A 16045-nucleotide genomic window follows, 5' to 3' on the forward strand; every position below is an offset into this window, starting at 1 on the left:
GGTAACCAACTGATTAACGTTCGTTCCCCACGTGTCTAATTATCCACCAATTGAAAGCTAAACCACATTTTCATTTTATTTTTTGTTTTTTGGTATTATGTTGATTAGGCTTAAGCATAACTTAAAAGCAAGATCAAATCAACATTTCCTTAATTTAATTCGTCTTTTTAATTGAGATGGTACCAAATTACTCCCAAAACAATAGTTTTTGTGCGTTAAAATAAAATCAGTTTAACAAGACAATGTTAACCTTTAGAGATTACCGAAACCATTGTTACCTAAAGTTAAGCATATATCAATAACGTCAGTAAATTGCTTTTGATTTAAGCTTGCCAAACATGACAGAAACACGTGAGACACTGCGTCCATTAGAAAATCTAGAATCCTTCGAACAATTGATAAAGGACATGATGAAAGACCTGATGCCGGGTTACGCGGAGTCCGTCAGAAATGTTGACATCAAAACTCTTAACGCCAACACAGCAGCTCATGAGTGATGCTGAAACAAAAGTCCCAAAAGAAAAAGCTCTCAGTTTGCAATTTCCTAAGGGCTGCGGTTTGTGTGGCATACATTCATATTCAATATTATTGTATTTGGAATTGTATTGTTTTCACAAATATTTTGTTTTGATTACTAGTGCAAGCCATGTTAAGATGGTAATAGTTTCATGTTACTGCTTATTTGTACATTCGTTGCAATGGCTAGCTCTGACCACTAGAGGACAGCGTTCGCTGCTTGCGTGTGTGGCAAAAGGGGACCAGCGCGTTCTAGAGCGAAGAAGAGCCACACGTAAGCTGGAAACAGCAGTACAGAGCGAACGTTGTGAATAAATGTTAATATTTTGTGTTTCAGGTAAGACAATCGAGATCAAATACCATATATTGATGTGTGAATGTGTTTATTGATAGTAAGTGTGATAGATTGAAATTAAGTGTTTACTGACGTTTTTCGTTCGAGATGTAACTTTGTAATGGAAGTAGACGAATAGGTTGCCGTTGAAATAGCGAGAGAGCGTCGTGTACAATGCTGTGAAGTATGTTTGTATTGAGTACATGTGTAAGTTTGAGGCATCGTGTATATGACACAGATTTGAAGTATTTTTGCATTGTGTGCGCATATGTAAGTTTATTGAGGTTTATTGATTGAAATATTGGTTCAATAATTTCTATTAGTCGCGCATTCTAGCGCGAAGAAGAGCCACACGTAAACTGGAAACAGCAGTACAGAGCGAACTTTGTGAATAAATGTTAATATTTTGTGTTTCAGCAACCCAAAATAAAACCCTTCAAAAATTAAATGTGTAGCGACAGATTGATAAGGACAAGTCATTCTGCACCCCGCTACATTTGCACAGAATTTGATTGGGAATCAAACAGAGCTCTGCACGAGTCCTTCCAACCTAAATCTGTGCATCATTCCACCTTTCATTTACACACACTCATTCTTATTCATCCCAGGTTTCCTTACTTTCCTTATCTGTTTATGTCTATTTATTAAGTCTTCAGTAGGATAGAATTTTGTGATTTCGTGTATATTAAGTAAATTGTGCATTGTCATATACTGAAATCCAGAGTGAGTTGTGTGTGCATTTTTTTTTAGAATTAACAAAAAACGGCACTGTGCCCCCTAAAGGTGATCCAGATTTAATGCAGACATTAAATCGGAAATCACCGTTCATTTAATAATTTTTTTATAGCAATCTTAGCTACTCTTGTCATTAGCGTAGTATCTGCTCTCCTGGAAGAGCCATTTCCAGGTTTCAACTTGACTTGGCATCATGAGCCACGTCCCTTGACAACGCGGAGCAGTTGGCACAAGCACTCGTCTGTAGTCACCTCACTTGACTTCTCTTTTTGCATATCCCGCCAATGTTTCCGCCGGCCCGTCATTTGAACTCTGCTTACCTACCTGTCTGAACGGAACTTGTGTCCGTGTCCGTCTCATTACTGGACTGGCTTGGCAGTCGCCTGTCATTGTGCTTGCCTCATATGTCATTTTCACAAATACTGCTGATTTACAATTTGGAATTACGCGAGGATTTAGGACAGGGGTAATGAACTCTGGTTTCTGGAAAGCCATATCCTGCCTGTTTTAGCTCTCCCCCTACTCCAAACACACCTCATTCAAACGATCAGAACATCAACAAGTTCTGTAGAAGCCTGATTATTTGAATCAAGTGTGTTTGGTGTAGGCAGAGAGCTAAAACAGGCAGGTTATGGCTCTCCAGGAACCGGAGTTCCCTACCCCTGATTTAGGAGCTGGGGGAGAGCACGCGAGTGGGATAACTGCTGTTATGTCATTTTGCAGAAGAGAGATTTATTGTATGTATGGCTCCAATAGTAGCTATCTTCAACTGAGGCCGTATCATCTTCAGTTTCATAGGTTGTCTTCCGGTCAGAATAGTCTCAGTCGCCTGAAAAAAAAAAGAAACAAACTGTAATGTGCCATAATAACTCGTCTCATAATAAAACGTCCGACTGTATTTCTTTCTGGCATGATGGCCCAGTGTTGTGCTGAAGAGGGGTAGGAAAACATGCTGAGCGCCGTTGATGGACTGCCCATTAGTATGAGACAAGATCGGAACCTTGCCTTGGACCAGTATTCACCTCAAAGATGTCCCTTTTCTCTATTCATTTCTGCACTTAACTTAAAAAAAAAAAGACAAAAGTGGAGTTCGCTCATTCTTATTGTCAGTGGCTTACTTAGAGCCACCATTGTAAGAATAAAAAGGAAAATCCATGAGAATATATACATATTTTGTTCAGAAAACTACAATTTTTTAGCGTAAAATTAAAAAACCCAAACTTTTCACTGAGTATAGCTTTTTTAATTACGTTATAATTAGGCTGACACTATAAAACAAATCTATAATCCTAACATATATATATATATATATATATATATATATATATAGATAGATAGATAATTATTTGGTTTTGTTTTTTGGGACAAAAATTATTAAAGCATTATTAACAGTCATGTTTATCAGAAGTCCATTTATGGGGGGGAAAAGTTGCTTGGAGTATTCTCTGCAAATCTTAATATTCCAGGAATAAAGGTGTTTTAAATTTTTTTTATTCCAAAAGTTGTATTTCTTCCAGAAAAAGTCAATATTACGAGCAAAAAAGCAGGACTTTAAAGCAGTTAGCCACACCACCCCAATCTCGCTTCTCTGTCACATCTGCAATAAGCGGGCAAGCTGATCATCAGCTAAATGTGATATTTACTTTAAACAACATCCCTGGCGATAACTTTGCCAAAGTGTTACGTTAAAGCGCTTTAATGAGCTTCCCGTGGTGTTTCTTCAGCTGGAGCGTTGACATTTAGAACCGTAATGCCTTAATGAAGACAAACTTGTATGCCCTGCTCTAAAATTTAAAAATGATGGGGAAAAAACAACACCTGTGGGATTTCTGCGAGGTTCATTTAGTGCGTATTGATTAAGAAAAAAAAACTTTCCAGAGGGCGAGCATACTTGGAAAAGCCTTCGATTTTTCGCGCCTTGGAAAAGTTGTACCTCAGTCGCCTTTGTGCGAATTCTTTACATTGTATAATTGGCACACTTGTTCTTAAAGCAACCTATTTGGCTTCATTTTAACAGTTTATACTTTGACTTCATAGCGCCAATTCCATACTTGTACTACAGAAATAGAGCCTGCGGCTTGAATATGATTTTTTTTTTCCCTCCAAAAGGACTTGCTGTGGCTTTCAATAAAAGACGGTATTCATTTTGGTATTGCTTTACTGCCGTACAGAAGGAAGGTCAACAGTCATTTCGGAATTACTGTTTACTTCATGACAAAATACTTACTGACCTTTTTTTTTCATGTTTGTCTCAGCAAATTCTCCATATATATATTTTAGAAAATATAAAAGCTAGCAAATCTGATCTTAAAACTAAGGTTATTTATATTTACACTAAGATAATTAAAACTAACTAAGTTTTTAAAAAGTAAAAAAAAAAAAAAAAAAACAATAATGAAAACTAAAACCAGTATGAACCTGGGACATAAGCGACACCAGTTATTTTATATTTTGTCTATGATTTTGTCCACCATGGTTTTTGTTGAGGCATCTCTCGTGCTGACAAAAGAAAATCAAATGTTGTCCTGTCACTTTATGCCGACTGCAAAAAAACAAACAACAACAAAAAAATCCCATCCTAAGCATAACCTCATTCAGTCACGCTTACTTGTCTCACTTGCAGACTCCTAATGCGATCACCATCACGGACGCGCCGCACTACTCGTTCTCAGGCCATGTTGCTCACTGGACAGGTCAGCCCAACGTGTTTTGCTCATCTAAGTGCTTTACACTAGTGCGCCGGCAACTGTGCTTGAGGCTAGCGCGGGAAAAATGAACGCCTAAGCATCAGTTAGAAAATACAACACAAGTCGTCGCTTGCCTCAGCACACAAAAACACACACACACACGCATGCGTTTTAGAGTAATGGAAATGAAACTCAGAAAACTTCTGTGCGTGTAAATGAAGTGTCATCACAAAGAAAGCTTGAAATCCTTGTCTTAATCAGATTAGTTAGCCCAGGGGTGGGCAAACTTTTTGACTTGCGAGTCACACTGAGATGAAAAATTTGACAGAGGGGCCGGGCTTGGAACATTTGGATAGAGTAGCAGACACAAACAAACGAACAACATGAATTACTCACTGTGCGTACTCAGGAATGTGCAAAATAGTGCTCATCCTGGGAGTATGTTTGCGTCAAAGATTATGCAAGGTGCAGCGTTGACAAACTCCTTGGCGCAATACTGGGAGAAGACAAAGTAAAGAGATGAAAACAGCCCACACACCTGTTCATGCAAGTCCTCTCCTTGCGTTGTTCCATTCATCTCAAAATTTTCCCTTTCTGTCATTTTTTTGTTTTATTAAATTGTATTTGTGCTATCCATCCATCCATCTGTTCCGCTTCACCTCACAATGGTCACCGGGGGTGCTGGAGCCTATCCCGGCTGTCTTCGGGCAGTAAGTGGGATACATCCTGAACTGGTTGCCAGCCAATCGCAGGGGACGCAGAGACGAAGGACCATCCGTGCTCACACTCATACCTTGGGACAATTTAGAAGGTCCCATTCACCTACCGTGCATGCCTTTGGAATGTGGGAGGAGACCGGAGTACCCGGAGAAAACCCACTCGGAACAAATAATGTCACCGTCCGTATTTGTCGTTTTACCTTTGCATTTAAGCCTCCTCCCCCTGGCGCTGGAAGGCCCGAAAAGTCCTTCCCGCCACGCTCAACCAAAGCATGCTAGGAAGTGTGAATTAGTGATTCTCGGGCAATGATTCCGGCCGGATGTGGCCCTTGAGTTTGAAACTCAAAAATTGTAAGACAAAGTTTACAAAAGCCTTTCCTATGGACATAAATATATATCTAAACAGTACGTTTAAGTCGATAGTGCTAAAGCGAAAGTCGTGCATGCCGAAGAGTCCACTGGAGCCGAGCCAAAGGCGAGCGCTTGTCCATTAGCGTCAGATTTAGGGCCTCCGCTCTGCAAGCGTAGCGCGTCCAAACGGCCATCAAAGTGAGAAAGTGCTCGTTGGCGCTGAGATAAAGCCTGCCTGCCGTGAGATGGATGTGCCGCGCTATCGCCTCCACCCCGCCTTTAAGCTCTTTGCAGTGACGGGGAGGTGGTGGCTGAAGGTTTCGCTTCTGTCTCTGACGCTCCACTCCGTGTTTGGAAGGAACTAGCATTGTCAAACAATTTTATATGGTATATCACACCTGATGCTGGCGATGATGTCATCTCATCTCGCTAAGATGGGAAAAGAGAAATTGCGGGACAGGTGTGGAAACTTTAGCGCTTCACCCATCCCATTATTTCCCTCTTGTAAGTCCCGTGGACACCTGCTTACTTGCAGTTGGGCACCTGTGGATTCACCTATTTGCAAATTTTGCTCCAGTTTATCCTAACCTAAGCATGCTTTTCCCTAACATTTTTGATGGGCATTCATTTCACGCAGATTTTGTCTATTTGCGGGGATAGGGATTGGACCGACCTGTGTTATATAAATAAAATTGTATTGTATTATAAACTAAAAACTAACTAACAAAAAAAATAATCAAAGCTGACTGAATTAAGAAAAGAAAAAGTCAAAACTAAATAAAAACAAACAGTCATGAAAATGATCATAACCCTGCTCATTAACTGATTGGTAGGATTCCGTTTTCTGTGTGTGAAAGTACTCACAGTCACGTCAATACCCATCTTTGCTGGGTAGCGTCAGTAACGCTCACCCGCAGGTGTAAAAAGCTACGGCGGGAAAATTTGGCTGACGCCACACAGCAATTAACCATCATTTGTCGTGACAATTTTCCCCAAACTGATCTGCTAGAGTCTAAATGCAAATATGGCTCCATAACGGGGACACTAACGACGTCCCCCGAGCCGACAAAGTGGTGTGTGTGTTGATCATAGGAACCCCCGCCCCACCCCCACCAGAGACCACTCGCTGCCTACTCCCCCCCTCCATGAATATACTCATGTTCTCATGTTTTATGAGGCCAATCCACTACCGTGCTCATTCATAAGCATCCAGGTGTTGTTAAAAATAGCGCCGACACCAGGGAGTCCTCAGCACATTCTTGCTGTTTCTTTGGTGCAGTCAATATTATTTCCATTTTCCACACCAGTTGTTGTTGTTGGGACTCAACTTCAGGAAGCGAACTGTTTCTTGAACAAGTTGTTTCTGTTATGTTCCAACTTCCTGAAAACCACACGAAGACCCACATTTAATATACAGCGTGATTTTTCCTTGGGAGAATAAAATTGGAATTAAATCAATTCGGCTCAAAAGTGTAACCTGCCTCATGCCCGTCGACAGCTGGGATAGGCTCCAGCATGCCTGCGACCCTCGTGAGGAGAAGCGGCTCAAATAATAGATGGATGGATATTCTTGTAACATGATGACCACCCCCAAACTGCAGTACAACTTTTGAAATTAAATAAAATGTACTAAAAGAAATGCAACTCACTTTCCATACAAGTTCATTTGAATGCTTTTCTTTTGTTGAAAATAAAAACGCCTTCCTCGGCAATACTGTTATGTACTTTGTATGAAGTTAAATTTCTTTGACTAAAAAACATTTATAGGAACGACATCAACCAATGAGAGCGCAAATGGAATTCTCACGTGACGACACAGCAGCTTCCTTTTTGGTATGTCGCCAGTGTCGTCCAGGCGGCGCGGTGGCCGACTTGTCAGTATGATGACCTCTCAGCACAGAAGTGCAGGTTTCGATTTCGGTTCTGTCCTTCCTGTGTGGAGTTTGCCTGTTCTGTTCAGAAACTCATAACGTTATTGAAATGTGACGTGGAGTCAGTCAAACCAGATAGGAGGATAATAAACAGATGTATTCAGAAGCTGTAAGTGGAGCGCGCACAGACAAGCACGGCTCGCTCAGCACGGCAAATAAAATGTTCACGTGTTTGCTATAGTTTCTCTTAAAACGGCATACATACCTTAACTAGAATCCTGCATTGCATTTTATCCAAAGGTCCTTGTTAATCTTATTGTCAGAACTGGGCGGAATGGTCCGGCTCCTCCGGCCTGACTGGACGCCCATTTTTGGGGTGGGGTGCGGGGGGTGACAAATTTTAAAAAAGGGTTCGATTAACATCGGCCCCGAGGTTGATTTTAGTCCGGCTCTTGAATCGGCCCTTGCGCGTGTGATGAACCTTCTCGCGAAATGGGCAAATCACAAAAATTGCGCCAGAATGCGTCAAAAGCGCCACTACCAACTGTTTGTGTATGAAGAGACGTGAGACAGCAGTGTGCGTTCAAGCGTGCCTGCATTTCCCTATTTTGACATCATGTAACCTGCACCTTCCACCTGCTACTGGGGCATACCATTAGGAGAGTGGGGGGAAACACCACCATCTCTATAACACCAACAGTGCGTACTTACGTGCATTGGGAAATCTTATGGTGAAAAAGAAAGAATGAGACTAAGAAGACAAATAAGCATAATAACACCATAATCAAATAAGTAGATTTGAATCGTAAATTAGCCAGCTAATGATGTTTAAATAAAGCCTAACATCTCTCCCACGGTGGCGGCATGCACGGATTATTTTTTTTTTTTGGAACGCGTCGCGAGACAACAATTTTTTTGAATACGGCTGCAGGGTCGAGGCCGGAACGATACAAGAGATCGCGGCCCGAGGGCAGGGGACCGATCGGCAAGAAAGGGTCAAGTGCCCAGCTCTGGTAATTGTGCATTATTACTTCCGGTGACAGTGATTCTTCTTCGTGGTTTTAAAATTGCATTAATCCACCAGAATTGTACCTCGGTTAAAATGCACCGCAGGATTCTTGCTGAGATAAGTAGATTTTTAGGATAAAAATGAAAACTTTAACGTAGTTATTAGCCAAGGTTCCTCCGTAATCGTCCGCTTCTGGGCTTGTAGTTCAAGTTCCTCTCACAGCCTGCAGCTTGGTATTCATTGTTCATTTTGCATTTTAAAATTTACACTTGTTGTGTAACAAGTATATTGAAGGTTGGGAACCATGTCGGGAGGGTCGCAACGGTGTAATAGAGGCGTAAAATTCCCCAAAATAACAATTATAAATAAAAACGAGGTATTGCTGTACTTTATAAAGAAATGCTCTTATCCATGTCATGGCTGTCGGAATTTGGCAATTCCTACGATGAAAGTCAACAATCTTCATCTTTGAATGCACGAAAATCTGTTCACGTAAAAAGTTTGAAGTTGTTTGCAGCCTAATAATAATAAGGAAGATAAAACAATTTGAAGTGCCGTCCTATCGCTGATTGGATCTACAACACATTTCATTGCTTTGTTTGTCTTTGAAAATGGCAACTTGCAAAAATTTGTCACCTTTATTTCCCATTTTGCTATTCTCTAAAATAACCGAACTCCTTCCTTTTTGTCTCTGCTTGCTTGCACATTTGTCATCATGCCGCTCTTTTCTATCTGATTGAAACCGATTGCGTTTCTTATTTGTCATTGCCACGGGTTTCTCGCTCTGGAAATGTCCACGCTGGGCGTGCAGTCACTTTTCACAACATAAACTAGAATGGCTCTCAGTACAGCGCTGAGAGCGATAATTTATTATTTCACATCATGTAAGAAGCCACTCAAAAGTTTTGACTGTTTTATTACATTTTGAGCATACATATGAAAATAAATCAAATAGTTAGACAATAAAGTTGTGGCTCAAGTCATATTTGAACATTTAAAAAAAAAAAGAAAATAGGCAAAACATGACATGGATGACTAGCAATCTTCACAGACTAAAATAAAAAGAAACATTTTTAGAAAGCACATTGACATTTTGTAATTTATAATGTGAAAGTAAAGATTTATAATAAGGAAAGCACAAGTACACTTTTTCGCTCATAATTACCATGGATGAGCTACAAGACGTTGGTTGGATTACTTTCCAAAACAAACGCAAAATGTACCCATTAATGTGCGTGTGCGCGTGTGTCCGTGTGTTTGTTTTTAAACGCTCTAAATAAGGGTTGTTTTTTTTGTGGTCTTTTTTTTCCTCTGCCCGGAGGCGGAGAGCAGCATCTCTGCAGACAGTCAGCCATACATAAACATACTGTATGTTCCCTCTGTCATTGAAATTCATGAGGAGAGGAGGGAAGGGAAAAAAAAAAAAAGCACGGCCAATATTTCAAAAGCGGGTTCACAAGCGGCGGGCTATTTGTAAAAGCTGTTCAGATGAATACACATGAAACAAATGTTAACTCTGCTGACAGGCTATTAATAAAAAGGATGCTGTGTTTGATTTAGAGCACAGGCTGGGGAATAAGGACGAGAAGAAGGGGGCGGGGGTAGAAGCGGGCTGAATGAGGTGATATGTTATCTTGGGCTAACTGGAGGAAAACGACATTGAACCTGTCGTGAGACATTTGAGGCGTTCGGCATCTTGAACCCACGCCACAGCAGATATGAGGACATCTCATGACTGTCGAGGAATTAACACGAGAAAGATTTTCTGTGTATGTGCTGTATGTATATGCGCTTGCTTCATCTCGCTGTTTCCATAACAGGAGCAACAGTGGTAATTAAGAAGCAAACACACAAATGCTGTCCATGGAAAGCAAGAGCTTGTGGTGACATCGACAGACTGCAGCATGCCGAGACACCTCAGATGTCCCCAGTTGTTGCTTTGCCTGACAAACACCACAGAGGCTTTACAAACCTGACTTGGTTTTTGAAGTGCAGCCTGAGAGGCGCAATTAAGGGAATTGAGGAATCCTTTGGCCTCGATGGGGGTGTGTGTGTGTGTGAGTGTATGCGCGAGGTCTCTCATACAAATCTCCTTAATAGATTTAGGACTAGATTGGCATCATTCAACTTGATGTTGATTTGTAACAATCCAGTCAAGGTAAATTAATTAAACAAGTTGAATGAGAGAAGACATGCTTTTTATTAGTTATATAATGATACCAGTACTTACTTTGCACCTTAAATAGTATTTGATGCTACCATGGTGCCCTTTGCGACAACTGCTGGCAAATATTGCCAAAGACGACATTTACATAAATGCATCTTGAGTTGTCAACTTAGCAGCTGTGTTTACGGAAGCTTCGGAATGTCAATGTGGAGTAAACATTTTTGACTGGCAAATGTTCAAACGTATTCGCAAGTATGTTCTAACATATGCTAAAAACAGTTGGGAATTTTTTTTTTCCCATAGTGCCCCAGGTTATTGACTTGCACATGCGCATGTCCTTACAGTTAATGGGGAATAAAATGCAGAATGGAAATCATGCACAGCACGCATAATAAAATACTATAAAAAATGACAAATATACATTTACTTACCGTATTTAAATATCCAACTTATTGCTATGAGAACAATTATCGGTACAATGGTGAAAAAAGTGTTTTTACTTTTGCATGTGTAACTCCACGTTTGCAGTTCCAAGCTTCCGTCTGTATTGGATGTGGCCAAGTGAAGCGATTTTTTTAATATCCCTCATTCACTTGCTCATTGGTGATGTATCATCAAGCCCGAACTCTTTGGATTAATACTAAACCATTGCTTTTGAATGAATCATGTCATTCAAACTCAATTTTATGAATATTATCTGCTGATTTTATCGGTAATACGATGGACACATCCAATATGGTGGATGCTCTGACTTTGCTTGCAATGGACCTCCTGGGTCAACGGGTGTCTGCAGCAGAAATAAAAAAGAAAAGAAAATGGATCTTCATTTTTGATGTTGTGGTTCCTATGGTTTCTTTTATGAAACTGGTTTTCCTCCCCCATAGAAGCTAATGTTGCTTGATGAGGAAATCGCTTTGTCCATAAAATCCCAACTAATGGGGCGATACTTTTAGACCAGGGGTGCTCACACTTTTTCAGCATGCGAGCTACTTATAAAATGACCAAGGCAAAATGATCTACCTACTCTATAAAAATGCATATATATATATATATATATATATATATATATATATATATATATATATATATATATATATGCATTTTTATATAGATTTATTTATACATAAATATATATATACATTATATATATATTTATATATATATATTTATTTATACATATATATTTATTTATACATATATATAATTTATATATCTATATCTATATCTATATATATATATATATATATATATATATATATATATAGATATAGATATAGAGCGAGAGAGAGAAAGATTTTTGTGCAATGTATGTAGATGTAGCCAATCTCGGTGGCGGCTTTCGCTTTTCAAGCAAGTTGTCTGAAAAATGACTGCTGTCCTGACAACTGGCTTTTTAGTTCCTTCACCTTTCTCTTCCTCGGCTCGCTTTTCGGCGGAAAGTCGGTATCATATTTTCCATGAAGACGCCGAAAAACCCGCTCCACATTTCCCTTCTTTGGTATTGCGATGGTAGACTGGCAGATGAGGCAAACGCTCTTCGAATGTCATTGTGAAAAACAACTCCTCCCCCCATTCCGTATTAAAGTGATACCTTTTTGTCTTCTTACTTGGTCCAGCACCCCCACTCATGTTTATACCCGCCTTGAGTTCAAGAGAAAAAAACGAGGGCTTAAAATTGGAGGTAACCAACTCGCTCGCTTGTTAGTTGTGCTGCACTTAGCACCGTTGTTTGCCCATGCGTGGTGACCTATGTGTCACAAAAAAAAAGAAATCAGGTGTCATGTGACTGGGTGCCCTGTATCAATCACATGACGGATAATGATAAGCTGATATCTATTTTTTAATGTCATGCGATCTACCCATACTACCTTTGCGATCGACCGGTCGATCGCGATCGACGTAATGAGCACCCCTGTTTTAGACGATGACGGTATAGTAGAGATGTCATGTATATTTTGGTGACAAGTGATTGCAGTTTTCTGATATATGAAGCAACAGACACATTCCCTGAGTCGCATCAATTGATAGCACAGACAATTCTTTTGTATAGTTTATAAATATTTTGTTCTACTGACGTTTACTTTCGATGTAATTGGCACTGTTGGTCACTAGATGGTGCCACACTATTTAGTTTGACCCTGTAGATTAGAAAGAAGATGACAGAAAAAGTTTTTCGGACCAGCCTAGTTTTTGATGATTTACTGTGAAATGCTTTAATCCTGCTTTTTACGCCTACGGAGAGCATTGGCTCTATTTATTTTGTTTTGTTTGTTATGATTATTGATGTGGATTGTGAGAAGTTTGTTAGTAAACACATAGGCATTGTGCAATGTCTACAATATTCTTTTTATTTTATTATCAACTGCTCCTTATCTCTCTCAAGATATAAAATATCTGAAATCTGCTTGTATTATTTTCAAGTGTGTTTCAACCCCTTAAAAATATGTGCTGTAAACAGAGTATTTCGATAACCTTATTGCGGGAGTCATTTGGATGGACAGTAGAATGGCGATGAACATGTGTTCGGGTGGCGCTTATAGGGCTCTCTGTTGACCAGCTGTCACCGATCACGCTTGCTACTTTGTTTCCAGCCTTCTTGCCTTTTCCTTTCCCCCCGTAGCTGCCATCACACTTAGCCTGTCTTTAGTCCTTCCCCAGCCTCTCCTTGTGCTTGTCTTGCCGTTGAGGATTAATTATACCGAGCGCTCCAGGCCAATTGCGCTCTCATCACGGCCACACCAGATCCTTCACCAGGCGTTTTTTCTTTTCTTTTCTTCTGTTTTTCGTTGTCCCACCACTGAGCTCCTTGTCTCCCACAGCAGCCTCGGGCTGATCTAGGATGTTCCGCTCTGCTTTCCAAAGGGGAATGCGAGCAGAGAGAGTCTGCTGCAATTGGCTCGCCTCGTCGACCGCCGAGTTTTTTTACCCGCCTTTTCAACTCCTCGGGTGGTCCTTACATGTCCAAGTTGGGCGGACAAGACTCGTCTTAACCTCGTAGATATTAGCATTTGTTTTCACGATGAACCCGACGCAAATGGTTTGATCCTTGTTAGTTCAAAGCAATTATGAGCAAAACGATCCAAAGAAATGTTCAATTTTCAGAGGCATTGTTGAATTGTATCTCAGAATAGCAGCATACTTTTTTACCTAGCCTTGAGTATTTTTGTTAAGCGGAAAAGCAACTTTTTTATATTTCGCTTGATTGGAATCACTCGCTACTTTTATTACACAACCTTCCAACGCATGGGTTACGTTACCAGACCATCAATGCAATAAGTGAAAACTACGAGCATGTTTTTATAGCATTTTACACTTCAATCCGTTTACAGTGGACCCCCACTATTCACGGGTAATAAGGAATAGTGAAAATGTGCGTGTAATTGACGCACATGGAAAATAATTGTTGCAGCAATTTGTCGTGAAGAGTCCTTAAATCCCTAACGAGTCATATGACTGCAAAAGTACTCTTACTTGAGTACATTTGTTTGGCTATTTTCTTACCCACCTTTGGTTTTGTCGTACTTTCGGGTTGGTTTACCCAAAATGTCTTTTTTCCTGATTCACTGCACAAGGTTGCACTTTTCAAGGTTTACAAAGTGCTCATGTTAAGACCATGGATCATTCTGCAAATGCCTTTTTCAGGGCTTTTTCATATGCAAAAAAAAAAAAAAAGTACCAAATTGTGCAGGCGTGTTCATTGATGCGAAAGATGTTGGATCTCAAGGAATCGCTATATTTCCACAAGAGGCGCAATATTCATTGATTAACCTTAAACTAATGCATCACCAAATCAATCGCTTGTTATTTTAGGTAATCGATTATCATTTTGATACATTGTTTAAATTCAAAATGATCAAAACTTGCAAATTTGAGGCAAATTTCTGTCGTCCCCCACGAAAGCGGACTGACCACCAAAATTAAACATTTACTTTGGAAAGCAATGATCAACATTTTCTGACCAGATCCAAACTAAATGAATATTAATTAAGTTGTGCCATTTCTAGAATACACTGTCAGGTTGAAATAATGTCCAGATTTAAATAAAGAGGTGCAAATTAAAATTTTTGTTCAATGCAATTCATTGCCTAATCAACAGATTATCTGATTATTAAAATAACATTTATGGCCTTCTCAGACCACACGACCTTCTTGTCCTTCACAACAGTTTTATGTCAGACTACAAGATGTTGTTCTGTGTATTACAGCACGTGAGACGTCACACCAAGTCCGTCACCGACCAAACCCCGCCCAATCGTCGCATGCCTCCGTCAGGATTTTGTCCATCCGCGCAGGTCCGTTGGGGAGGCGGAAGAAGCAGCTGTCAGTCATATTCACTGAGGTATTATGGGGACGTGCGTTTGTTCTCTGCTAGAACGAGGCAAAAAAAGGAACAAAGAGACTTTAGAAGTGTTCCTGGATGGTGGGGAGATGGCAGTATGGACTGTCGAGTTTCCAAAACGAACCTAAGATAACCAGATGTGCAAAATCTGGCTACATTCGTGCATTAAAAGTTAATTTCCACCCAAAACCTTTTTGAGGAAAGATTCTCCAATGGAGCAAAGACCGCATGGCCATTATTTTGTTTCCGAGACCCGAGGGCGGCCCGACAGGCTTTTTGACCAACATGTTCTCCACTTTGACAGAAAATAACTTCAAAAAGAGAAATATGTTTTGTCATGCTGTGTTTTAACAAGCGCAGAGACTTTGAAAAGGGTGAAGACTAAGCGTTGGATTGCAATCATTTCTACCAAAACCCACTCAAAAAGTTATTTTTAAGTGCAAATCCAAAGTTCACTTATCCCCCTGCTACCTCATCCCGCAAAGTGGCTCGCTTTTTCGAGTGTGGCGAAGTGCTAAAATTTTCCATAAAATGCTTTAAATCATACAGTCGTGTGTGTTTCCTTCTTCTCAGGAGGAAACGCTACCATTTGTGTGGGTTAGTGTTGAGTCCTGACGGTAAAACCAGCTCAGGGGGTTGCGGTCATTATCTTTTAAAAAAAGCACAAAAATAGAGTGAAAATGCTCAAAAGTGTCTGGCTTCTGTTTTGTACTGCGCTGTGATTGGCCAGCCTGCATTGAGGGTGTTTCTTCATGAACAGTACATTAAGAGCAGGCCTTCTCAATTTGTGGGCGGCCCCCCAGGATGGTTGTCTGTAACCCCAGGAAACCTGCGTTTTTTTTTTTCTTTCTTCTTGTTGTTCTAGAATAAAGTGTAATTGCACATCCACGACAGTAGGTGGCAGTGGTGATCTCATTGGCAGAGTGTGCACAGGTAGTATTAGCTCTAAGGTGTTGGGTTTCTCTGCATGGATGGATGCGCATCAATAAACCATTTTTTTGGGGGGGGGAAATGCAGATTGGCACTTTATCCCTCCTTATTCAAGACTTTTTGGGGTTTAGAAGAAAAAAAGATAATGAGCCATTTGTTGTTGCAGTAAAATTAGGTTGAAGTGAGATGGCTCGGGCATCTGATTTGACGCCTCCCTGGTGAGGTGTTCTAGGCATGTCCCACCGGCAGGAGGTCCCGAGGATGACCCAGGACACGCTGGAGAGACTATGTCTCCCGGCTGGCCTGAGAATCCTTCCCGAAGAGTTGGAAGACGTGGCTGGGGAGAGGGAAGTCTGGGCTTCCCTGCTGAAGCTGCTGTTGCTGCAA

At 40.5% G+C, this 16045-nt stretch overlaps 1 protein-coding gene across 1 annotated transcript in view; it reads left to right on the forward strand.

The window, feature by feature from the left end:
* The first annotated feature begins 14617 nt into the window (after nucleotides 1-14617).
* The window catches only part of inpp4b (inositol polyphosphate-4-phosphatase type II B), a 177737-nt gene continuing 176309 nt past the window's right edge, over nucleotides 14618-16045 (forward strand). Inside the window, exon 1 of the mRNA XM_088303812.1 lies at nucleotides 14618-14728. The gene's annotated coding sequence lies outside the window, so the exon portion shown is untranslated. The remainder of the gene's footprint in view (nucleotides 14729-16045) is intronic.

Source organism: Idiotropiscis lumnitzeri, chromosome 8 (genome assembly GCF_059441095.1).
Source record: "Idiotropiscis lumnitzeri isolate Australia: NSW breed Sydney's pygmy pipehorse chromosome 8, RoL_Ilum_1.0, whole genome shotgun sequence".
Classification (NCBI taxonomy): Eukaryota; Metazoa; Chordata; class Actinopteri; order Syngnathiformes; family Syngnathidae; genus Idiotropiscis; species Idiotropiscis lumnitzeri.